The sequence below is a fragment of the Giraffa tippelskirchi genome, chromosome 12 (genome assembly GCF_054371585.1).
Source record: "Giraffa tippelskirchi isolate mGirTip1 chromosome 12, T2T-mGirTip1v1.2.pri, whole genome shotgun sequence".
Lineage (NCBI taxonomy): Eukaryota > Metazoa > Chordata > Mammalia > Artiodactyla > Giraffidae > Giraffa > Giraffa tippelskirchi.
In genome coordinates, this window is record NC_137286.1 from 28,257,485 (window position 1) to 28,268,826 (window position 11,342).

Consider the following 11,342-nt stretch of genomic DNA (forward strand, 5'->3'; position numbering starts at 1 on the left):
AAAGAGTCAGACACAACTGAGCATGCACACATGCATGCAATGATGGATTGAGCTGACTGGAAGCTGATTTTCTGTCCTTGTAGGACTTGGCCTTCCTCTTATTCATCCCTTTCTAAGGTGCAGCTTTCCAGAGTTCCCAACAGAGACTTCCCAGGGCCATGAGAATGCCTCTGTCCTGCTGTGTATTTACCTTCTCCCTGACTTCTTAGCCCAATCTTCAATGCAGCATTATTGGTAACTCCTGAAGAACTACAAGATTTTTCCTTTTGGGGTGGTTTCAGGCCCAACAATTTTCTGCCTTCCTTGATAGCACAAAACTCCAGTTTTTGCCTTCTCTATAGGTGCAGTTGACTTAACCTGCCTTTTCATCTGCTTTCCCTAAGCTAAGAATTGGCATATGCCATGAGAGGAAAAGAAGCATAAAAAAACTGGGCTTGTCCTAATAAGCTCCTTCCACCCCCCCACCCCCCACCCAGAAGTTTGCCCCTTGAATCCTGGCTGTCTCAGCAGTTCTCCAATGCCTTCAAGCTTATGTCTTTGTGTGCTGTGTAGCTTTTCCTAATTGTTCTCAGCAAGAGCTTTGATCTACTCTAAGCTACCTCATGGTGTTTGGAAGTGAAAGTAATTTCTCCTCCAGCCTTATGATGAGATTATCCAATATTGCATGATAGTTTAAATATAACAATGTGTTCTAAAATAAATAATTCCAAACTCTATCTTCCTTTGTATTACAAAGAACTCCAGTAATATTTTGAGCATGCTTTGAGTATGTATATTGTGAATTTGATTTAGATAATTTTCTGTTATCAATTAAAAGTGTATTTTGTACTTTAAAAGCATAGTTATGTTTAGAGATATTAATAAACCAGAATTTTGGTGTGTGATACTGTAGTTATAAAGTAACAACAAAATAAGAGGAAAAACATCCCTCAGGGCATTACAATATTTGGTTCTTGGGGTATACGCTTCTATAGGAGTTTTAAAATAGAGTCTCAATAATTAGACTCTCTTGGATGAAGTTCAAGAAATCCATTTAGCAATATAATCAACACTAAATATTGTTAGATTGAGATTTTTAAACTCATAGCTTTCAATTAGTTAAGAATTGATCAAGCGTTAATCTAAAATATTTCACAAGTAGGGTGAACCTTGTCATCCTTTTACTCAAGAGTCAGACATTAGGAAAACACTGTGTTGCAGGAAATACTTTTGGAACTGCTATGTTCAGTACCTCTTTTCTTTTCTGACATTACAGAATCATTGTAAGCACAAGGCCCACCTTACATTCTCCATCAAAATCCTGGATAGTCTTTCCTCTGTTTGAAGATCTTCATATCTTCATTCTAAGGGAGGTTTAATTCCATAATCTCCTCTCCATCCCATTGTCTTATGTAAGTTTACCTGACCAGTATCTCATCGTCTTAATATCTGTATTAGCAAATATTTGATCTGATAAACTGATACATAATAAGATAAATGTTTCAAGTGAAAGCTTTAAACACATCTGTATCAATATACTTCATTATAATAACTCAATAAAATAATCTTAATAGTATTCTGTTATACATACATTTTAAAAAAAATGTTGCTTTTTCTTCATTAATTATTTGCATGAGTCTTTAAGTTACAGCTTTCTGGTTATAAATGTATATATTGGAATAAGTTCTGAAGATTTTCTTCACCCTCGATCCAATTCAAACCTGGAAGATATGGTATAACAACTGTCATCATAATTAAGATATTCTTGTGCCTTGAAACTTTTCTTTCAACCAAGGTAGCATCTGGTTTTCTTTATTTTGACAATTGCAGTTTCCCAGTTTCAGGACTTTTTTTACATTATCCTTCAAATTAACGTTGCATAGTGTCTGCCAGTTTTCATGGTTTGCAAGTATAATACCCATTGGTTGTTTTTATTGGAAATTACAGATCTTTATTTTATATAATAAGTTTTTAGGAGGGATGTAATTTGTAAATCCATGAAAGAATGAATCCATTTTCATTCAGATCTCAGAATTTATTTATTGCCTCTGTTCTACAAAGATAACATTTGTCTGAAGGGCACTCAAGGTTGCATTAGAAAGCAAATAGCTTGTGTACTGCCACTTGCCACAGTTATGAAGATATTTTACATGATCCAGCAAACACACTGTAAAGAGGAAAATGGAAATATTATTATATTGCTTATGGCCTACTTTGCTGTCTTTATATTATTAAAATCCCTATTTTCAGATTATTTATTTTATGTAAATTATCAACAAAAGACCAGTATCACTGTGGTTAGATTACTATTCTCTTGTATATATCGCTAAACACATTACTACTTAATTATGATCTCCAAATGGTGTTAATATAAAAATGTTGTGACTTCAAAACATTGAAACTCCCTGGTCTAGCTGTTATAACACCATGTCCACAAGATATAGCTATATGCCTGTTTTATACTGAACTTATGTTTAAATTTAATGCCAACATTTCATTGCTAAGAAACATGTTAAATGAGGATGGAGATGCCATATTTATTGAAGGGCACATCTACATTGGCAGGTGCTTTCTGAATTAAACATTTGTTTCAGATAATATTTTATTCAGTCACATCTTATCAGCCAAAATGTTTTCTCTCTCTTTTTTTTTAAGTTTTGAAAATTCCAGTTTCCTCACTACATATTCTAAGCTGGAAATGTTTGGGAAGAAATATTCTTTCCCTTTGGTCCCAAATGCTTCAGAACTCTCATTTCCTCATTGAAAATCTTCTGTCCCAGGGCTGTCCATTCACACAGAATATTTCTGCTCTTTAGGCATTGAACTTTATTTTCCGAATGTTTTTCTTTAAAAATGGGGTTTTAGGTTGGAGATTCTAATTTGGAAATAGTTGAAAGAGTCTGCAAGTATACAAGTCAAGGTGGAAGGACTGGAAAAACGCCATTTAGGATATGACACTTGTCGAAAACATAATAATCTCAGAAAGATGAGTGATTGAAGTTTCCAAAGAAACTGCTGACAATGTCTGAAGTTAACACACTTAGTTCTAAATCTGTGCAATTTGACCTTAATTTTTTTGTGAACAAAAGTTACACTTTGCACTAATTTGCATTGCTGCTACTTTCATCTTAAATTGGAATTTTTTATCGCCATCCATCTGTACGATACCTCCTGTTACTAATTTTTGACGTGGATTCCCTCATTAATATGAGCTCCACAATTGCATAGATTAAGTTATCTGATCATATCTGGCTCATCCCATGTTGTATCATTCTGTTCCTATATTTGATAGAGAGTGATTTAACTGTGACAGTGTTAGTATAAAAAGAGAATGAATCAGAGAGTAATATTGGAAGAGTAAAATTTTAATGTATCTATTGATGTTTTATTTTATAAGGTTTAAAATTTTAGGTGCAGTTTTCTTTTTTAGCCATTTTAATAGAGTAAAAAACACAAATCTTAGATGTTGTAGTCTTATAAAGATTATATGTAGAGAATGTTCAAATAAGAATTTCAATAGATTCCTAATTAAATATTTTGCATAGCTTTGTGAAACAATTTTTATTCTTTTTATGATTAATCATTTTGAAAGCTCTTAAGTGAAAGAAATTTATTTCTGATAAAAACCGTCATAAGTACCAAACTAATATAGAAACCATTATCTTTAAAAATGTTTGAAAACCCAGAAGGTTGAGTTAGAGAGTAAGAAACCTCTGGAATATAGTGAAACTCCTGATACTCTTAATTAGTTCTTTAGATCAGGGTCAAAGAAACAAAACTTCTCAACAAAACATATGAGTGCGGTGAACTGAGAATTCCTTTAAGAGCTAGATTTGATAGCTGTGTTAAAGCATCCGTAGACTTCTCAAAAAATTAGGAGCTGGGGGTTAAGAGGTATGAACTGTTGTGTACAGAATAAACTACAAGGTTATATTATACAACATAGAGAATATAGGTGATATTTTATAGTAACTAATAAATGGAGTATAACCTTCAAAAATTGTGCATCACTGTATTGTACACCTATAATTATATAATATCGTATGTCAACTCTACTTAAGTTAAAAAAAGAAGAATCCTCTTTATAATCTCAAACTTAATCTGAGTTGGTCCATGGTGAGACTTAAGGCTACTTGAAAACTCTTAGCATCTGTTCCTTTATTTGCTGAAAAATTGAGCATTCTAATTATTAAAAGCTTGTCTTTAATATCAATGAGAATTTACTGAAGAATTAAAGGACTCCTTCTCTTCTCTGGTTTCAGTAATTATAATGAACTCTGTGTAAGGTTGTGCATTTTAATCTCTATCCTTTGCCTCTGTAATTGGTCTGTAGTACCTATTATTTGAGCTGCTCTTTTCCAGCCGGCCCAGTTAACCACAAGGAGAAACATGCCCTTTGACTAGTGCTTCCTTGAAACTATGCATCTATTTTCTCTTCCGGAAATTAAGGGTGACATTACCCATCTTCCAACATGGTTGGACAATGGAGGAAATATTCTCTGTGAAGGTGCTCTGCTGAGTACCTTGAACATAGAAGGTGCTGTTACATTTTGGCTCTTTTACTATCTGTGTGGGTTTTTTTTTCTCTCTAAGGGCTTCTCTGGTGACTCAGATAGTAAAGAATCTGCCTGCAGTGCAGGAGACCTGGGTACGATCCCTAGGTTAGGAGGATACCCTGGAGAAGGGAATGGCAACCCAGTCCAGTATTCTTGCCTGGAGAATCCCATGGACCAAGGAGCCTGGTGGGCTTCAGTCCATGGGGTTTCACAGAGTTGGACATGACTCAACAACTAACACTTTCTCTCTAAACCCTTCTAAACCACATGATGAGAATTGCTGGTGCACTGGGGTAAGGGGGACTTTGGGAGCTGGTAACTGTTTAATGTTCATGCTTATGGAGGACTACCTGTCTTTGATAGATTCCTCTCTGGTAAGCATTGGTCCTTAAACTCCTCTGCTCTCCAGCTTCTATATAATTCTTGCTATTTGATTTACTTGGGACCTGAATCCTAAACTGTTAGACGCTATAAACTCTTTCTAACAGCACACCAATTGAAGAGAAGACTTTTAAAAGCTAATAAAAAGTCTTAATATAAGGACCATGGTGACCACTGTGATTACCATAGAAGAGTGAAAAGAACTCTGACCTGAGCGGTTCAAAACCATTTGCTCTTTCCTGATTTTAAGTGTGACATGCTAGTAAGTCACTTTAACTTTTTATTAATATATTACAGTATCTGAATGTTAAACTAGATCGGGTGGAAATATTTTGTCCAGAACTCTAGTACAATCAGATACTCCAAGAAAACACTCAAATACATTCTTTGAATACTGTGCCCTACCACTCACACCCTCAATTTTGTAGAGTCACAAAATGGCATTGAGTGTCTGTGAGTTCCTAGAAAATGAAAATTTCTTAAGATGATCTAATCCAGTCTCCCCCTCAAACTGTGTACTTCCTAAAACTCATTCTGGAAGACAGTGGCCAGCTTCAGTGAGAAAGCTAAATTTAAGAACATGGCAATCCTCATATCTTAACTAGCCATTGTTCTTAGTGTAAGAGGAATACACATCATCAGACCATCAAGTTTCCTAGTCAATCTATTTTCCTTAAAAAATGGGTAATTATCAGGACTTCCAGGTGTATTCAGAATCACAAAATGACATAAATGTCCGTCTGCAGTTAAAAACAGCTCCGTAAGGATGAAGGCAGCCTGTCATCCTAGAACACCTTTTTCTTTTGACGTGTAACCTGGTGGCTCAGACGGTAAATAATCTACCTGCAATGCAGGAGACCCAGGTTCAATCCCTAGGTTAGGAAATCTCCTGGAGTAAGGTAATGGCTACTCACTCCAGGATTCTTGCCTAGAAAGTCCTGTGGACAGAGGATCCTGGTCAGGTATAGTCCATGGGGTCGCAAAGAGTCAAACATGACTGAGCATTAACCCTTTCACTTTCACAATCCTAAAATATGAGATGCATTATTACAAAAGGTTATTATTAATTTCCTTATGACAAAGGTTTTTTTTTTTTTTTTCCTCTTTGTGGATTAAATGCAACTTCTTATCATCCAACATTATTAATTCAGTTCAGTCCTGAGACACTTCTGTCCCATGTCTTCTGCTTATAAGGCATTGTGAAGGAATGCCCACTGTGCCTTTCCTGCTTTTGTGGCTAGGTTGGGTCCCTTGGGATAGCAAACAGAAGTTCAGAAAGGCTTAGTACCATATCCTCTGACCCATGGTACCTTGAATAACCTGGAGAATAAATTCATACTCTGCCTCATGAGTAGAGGCAGAGTGACGGAAGGGATTCTTATTCTTTCCCTGCCAAGCATAGCATGGGCGCCTTTGCCTGCTCAGGGTCCTATTTCCTTATGTGACATGTGTATGAGGTACAATGAAATCCCAGCATTTCTCAGGTCCTTTCACCTTCTGATCAAAGAACTCTTCAACTAGTTAATAATTCCTTTTTATCATAATAGAGCCTTAGAGCATAATTTCAATCATGGTTAAGCATAGTTAAGTGAGATAGAGTTAATTAATTGGCATTTTGTACTTCATATGTCAAGCATGGATGGTTTTGTAGGTGAAGATGAGTCCTGGAATATATATCATGGACATATCAGTGTGAGGGTATGTGTGTGCCCCCATATTAGGAAGTAGAAAGCCAGGACAGAAACAAGTAGAAAGGAAAGAATTTGGAAAAGAATGTGAAGGAAGGTGACTATAGCCTGACCTATGGTTCTTTAGAGGGGAAACTACAGTTTATGTTTGTGGCAGAAAGAGGTTCTGCAAAGTACTGAACTAAAGGAATGTGGAAAGTGTGTTCAGGGATGGAAGGTGAGAGCTTGTTTATTGAAAGTATCTGGTGAGGATGTAGTAATGGCTGAGGCATGTTTTCCGTCTAGGTAAGCGTGAAAGTGAAAGTTGCTCAATCGTGTCTGACTCTTTGCAACCCCATGGACTACACAGTCCATGGAATTCTCCAGGCCAAAGTACTGGAGTGGGTAGCCTTTCCCTACTCCAGGGGATCTTCCCAACCGAGGGATCGAACCCAGGTCTCCCACATTGCAGGAGGATTCTTTACCAGCTGGGCCACAAGGGAAGCCCCTAGGTAAGTATGGTTTTTGCTATTTCTGATTTCCAAAAGATGAGTGCGTGCCAATGATGGAAAAGGAGATTTAGGTTCAATTTTGGATTTTAAAATAAATACTGCATTATTCCACCAGAAAACTTCAGTAAACAAATGCAATACTTTAATTCTTTTTAAAAAAGTATTATTAAAAGTTTGATTGTTAAATATTAAACTTGACATTTTGATTAGCATGACTTGTCAAAATATTCTCTGTCTTAAGCATTATATGAGAATTAAGTCTCTGATTAAGCATTATATAAGAGCATATCTCGTTTTAAACGGTAGCTTTTTCATCAATACCAAAGAAATACCAAACATATAGGAGAAACGTATATAATTTGTTGATATACAAGTCAGAAAATTAAACTAATGGTTTTAATTTACATTCCACCCTAGCCTTCTATATTACAGGCAGAAAATTTGTGCTTCCTTTAATTGCACAAGCAATTAGGCATTTACACTCTCAAAACTAAGAGAAAATGGCTAATTGTGTATGCAATATCTGTGCCCACCACTAACAGTGGCTACAAACAATCCTGCTACCAAAATGAAAGCCAGGGATAAAAGCCGACCCTGAGTCATTGCCCTTTTTGAAGCTTGGAACATGCTTTTCTCATAACTTCAGTGGCTTTGAAAGTTCTGTGTTTTTGACAGACGTAAGCATTAGCCTGTAGTGCTCCTTACAATCTGAAGTACAAATTATTCTCATTTAAATAAAGTGGAAATGGTGACAAATTCTGAACAATTTTGTTACAAGACATATAATATTTGAAAATTTTCTCTGGAGTATTTTAGACCAATCATGTTGGAAATTTAATATGAGTGCCTGATTTCTAAAGTTACATTTCCGTCTCTTAAATCACACCCAGAATTTGTCTGTAGTCATTTTATACCTCTTCAAATGACACCCAAATATTTACAGCCCCCAAAGCACCACAAGAGTTCCACCAGATAGACACATTCTCAGAAATTGCTAGAGAAGTGAACAAAAGATGAGTCTGTCTGTCTTTCCAAATGTCTGTTTTATTTATATACCACTGAATTTACATTGGATTTTTCCCTCACTACAATAGGTAAAATACGCTTTCTGTGTTTATCGTCTGTGTTTCAAAGTAAGAATTTAAAAGGAAACAGTGTCCATTTGCCCCTGAATATTTTCGTGCATCATCTCCAAATAAGAGATCAAGACTTTTGAAGACCCTTAACCCAAGTTGAACACCCTCTGTGCTGTAATCAAATTCAGCTATTTAAAAAAAAAAAATAAAACAATCATTAATAGCAGCTGTTAAACACAAAAAATCCACAAGGTTGGATTTTGCTGTAACAACATACTGAAAACCTCCTTTTGCTAAATCTACTTAGAAGCCCATAAGAGTATCTGAGCATAACCAACTAACTCTTAATTCTACTTGACTTCCTCAGTCTGATATTCTAGCCACTATTTTTGTTGTTTTTCAAAAAATCTAACTACCCTTGCACTTATGTCATAAAAAATTCTGCCTTTTTTCCCTTTTTTAATATTTGTATTCAAGACAAACAACAGGAGGTTGAAATCAGGCCATTTAAAAGAAACATCTGCTGACATTTATTCATATGCTACATGTTCCACTTTCATCATTGAATGTAATGATAAACACACATTCCAGTCAATAATGGCAATTCCCAGCCAAGCTTTACAAATGGTCTCTTTAACACCTAAATTGACAGCTCGGGAGATTTTGAGATAGAAGCTAAATATGGTACATTTGGACACTGTTTGCCTAAGTCTAGGATGTCTTGAAGACTTTAATAAGCAGACATACATTACAAAATAGAAGAAAGTCTCGACTGTTCAGGTATGGGAGCAGTTGAGTTTGACACTTTTTTGAGCAGATTAAAAGCACCAAAAAAAAGAAAAAAAGAAAGAAAAACCTTCAAAAACAAATGGCCTCTTGGAAGAGTAAAGTGAAATAACAGCCCTGGCCCACACTACATGGAGCCTCGATTCATTTAAGAGAGAGCTAATTGCATCTCATTTAAATGATAGATCTTAATTGTGGAATGATAAATAAGTTAAATATTTATTTTGCTTCCGAAGTTAATTGAAATAAATCCTACTCCAAGTTTCAATTATTACAAGAACATTTTTAATAAAATATTAAATGTGTTCCATGTATTGCTAGCCATGAATCATTCTGTCAGCTTTTAATATGCAGAGGTTTTCTTTTAAGCCTATGCCGTAGGTTTCGATACATATTTCTAAGTTCTCTTCAGGAAGGGACATCTCACAGCAAAGTGAATTAACAACACAGAAGGTAGCCATTAGAGATCTCATGATAGGATTGGAATTAGCTTGAGTCATCGCTATGAGGACATATAAATACATGCTCCTCCCAAGACATTAAGGACCCCATTTGATGTATATGTTTTATGCATATCCCTTTACATTTTAGTTCAGATTGATTAACCTTATAACTGAATCATAGACTGTGTTCTAGCCAAGCAGAAAACCACAGCTTTACCCAACTCGATCATGTGTGAAGAGTTTTTCCTTTCAAAAGTCTGCTGTTCCTGTGGTTTAAAACAGGTCACTCCCTACTGAAAAGAACCTAGACATTTAACAAACTCTCTCAAACAGAATTGAGAGGTAGGTGAAGTTATCTCATACAATGTAATCCAAAGAACAAGTCACACCAATCTGTAGTGCTCTGATTAATGGTATTTTTCTCTGAAATCGGCTCCATTTAGGGGACAGCTTGAAATTGTTTTTTGTTTTTTGATTTTGTTTCTTCATGCAGGACAAATGGAGCTAAATTTGGAACATCATGTTATGGTGTTTTCATCTGCTCCCAAAGCATGTTGAGCAAGGTAGCCAGACATATCTTAACACCTTATTATTGTTGTATGTGGGGAAAATTAAAAAAATCCAGAAGATGGATTTACAGTACTCCATGGCATTAGCTACAGTGATGGAAAGCAAGGCAAGGTGAAGGACTATTTACAGGGATTTCTGAGCCAGTGTCATAGAGCTCTGGGTAGAAACTGCTGTTTTCAAAGTTAGCATTGATATTAACAGTGCATTACAGAAAAACCTGAACACCATAATGCTCTTTTTCATAATGTCACCTCTCCTATGAATCTGTTGAAACTGGTTCTGTAAAATTTTCAGTGAAATTTTCCTCCAGTCATCCATCGTTCACATATTTACAACATTACTGTGTGGTAAAATTATGGTGGCTAAACCAGTTTGTTAAATCTCTGGGGCAGAATTCAGAGGAATCAGTTGGTTTCCACTGATGCTCCATCCTTAAAAGGTTTTTAAACATGGATGTCTGGCAGGAGTGTAGCCCAGACCTGCCGCATCTACACAGGAGCAGAGTGTACTGAGTGGGGAAAGGGAGAGAAAGTATGTGCTCTCTCCCAGGCCCCCCAAAGCCAGAGCAGAGTGAAGATGGGACGCCAAATAAATCTGCCAGTGATTACGCTAAAGGAAATTATGATCTTGTTATAGAAACCATTAAAGGAAAACCAGAGTTGGTATGTAAATATTGTTGCATCATTATACCACTGAAAAAAACAACCTAGTGCAACATTAGTATGTTATGCAATTAACAAAATGAAAAATGAGCTGCTTGAATTTAAAGCTTTTAATGTTTTTCAAACAGATAATAAGCATTTTCGACACCACTGTAAAACATAAAAGGAAAGGTCTCTGTCAGAGTAAGTGACATAGTTCATCAATACTTACTATGCATTAAGGAACTGTTGTATGTTCACATATCTCTGTTATTTGTTATTTTCTAACTCATCAAACAGAAACCATGTATAAACTAAGGCAGGGTAAAGATAGAGGACTTGCGAGAAGAAGTGATGTTTTTGATTTTTTCAGAGATTGTTGGCCTGTGTGTGTCATACTGATTTTGAGAATAAATGGCTTGGAAAGCCAAATTTGTGTATCCAAAAGCACCAGTATAAAGTACTGTGTACAATATTTTAGATTTAGAACTTATTTAAAAATATTAATATAATTCTTCAGTGCCTTAGAATAATAAAATGTAGTTAGCTTTAATCTATTACTCGGTGTTCTTTTTGATTCCCTAAAACGAGCAGTTAATTTATATTTTCAATTACTGTAGTAGACTCTAAACAAGACTTTAGCAGTGTTGCTTCAATGGAAATGGGAAAACAAAAACTTCTTTAAAATATGCCACAAAATATTCTCATGCACTATAGTATCTAGATATTAT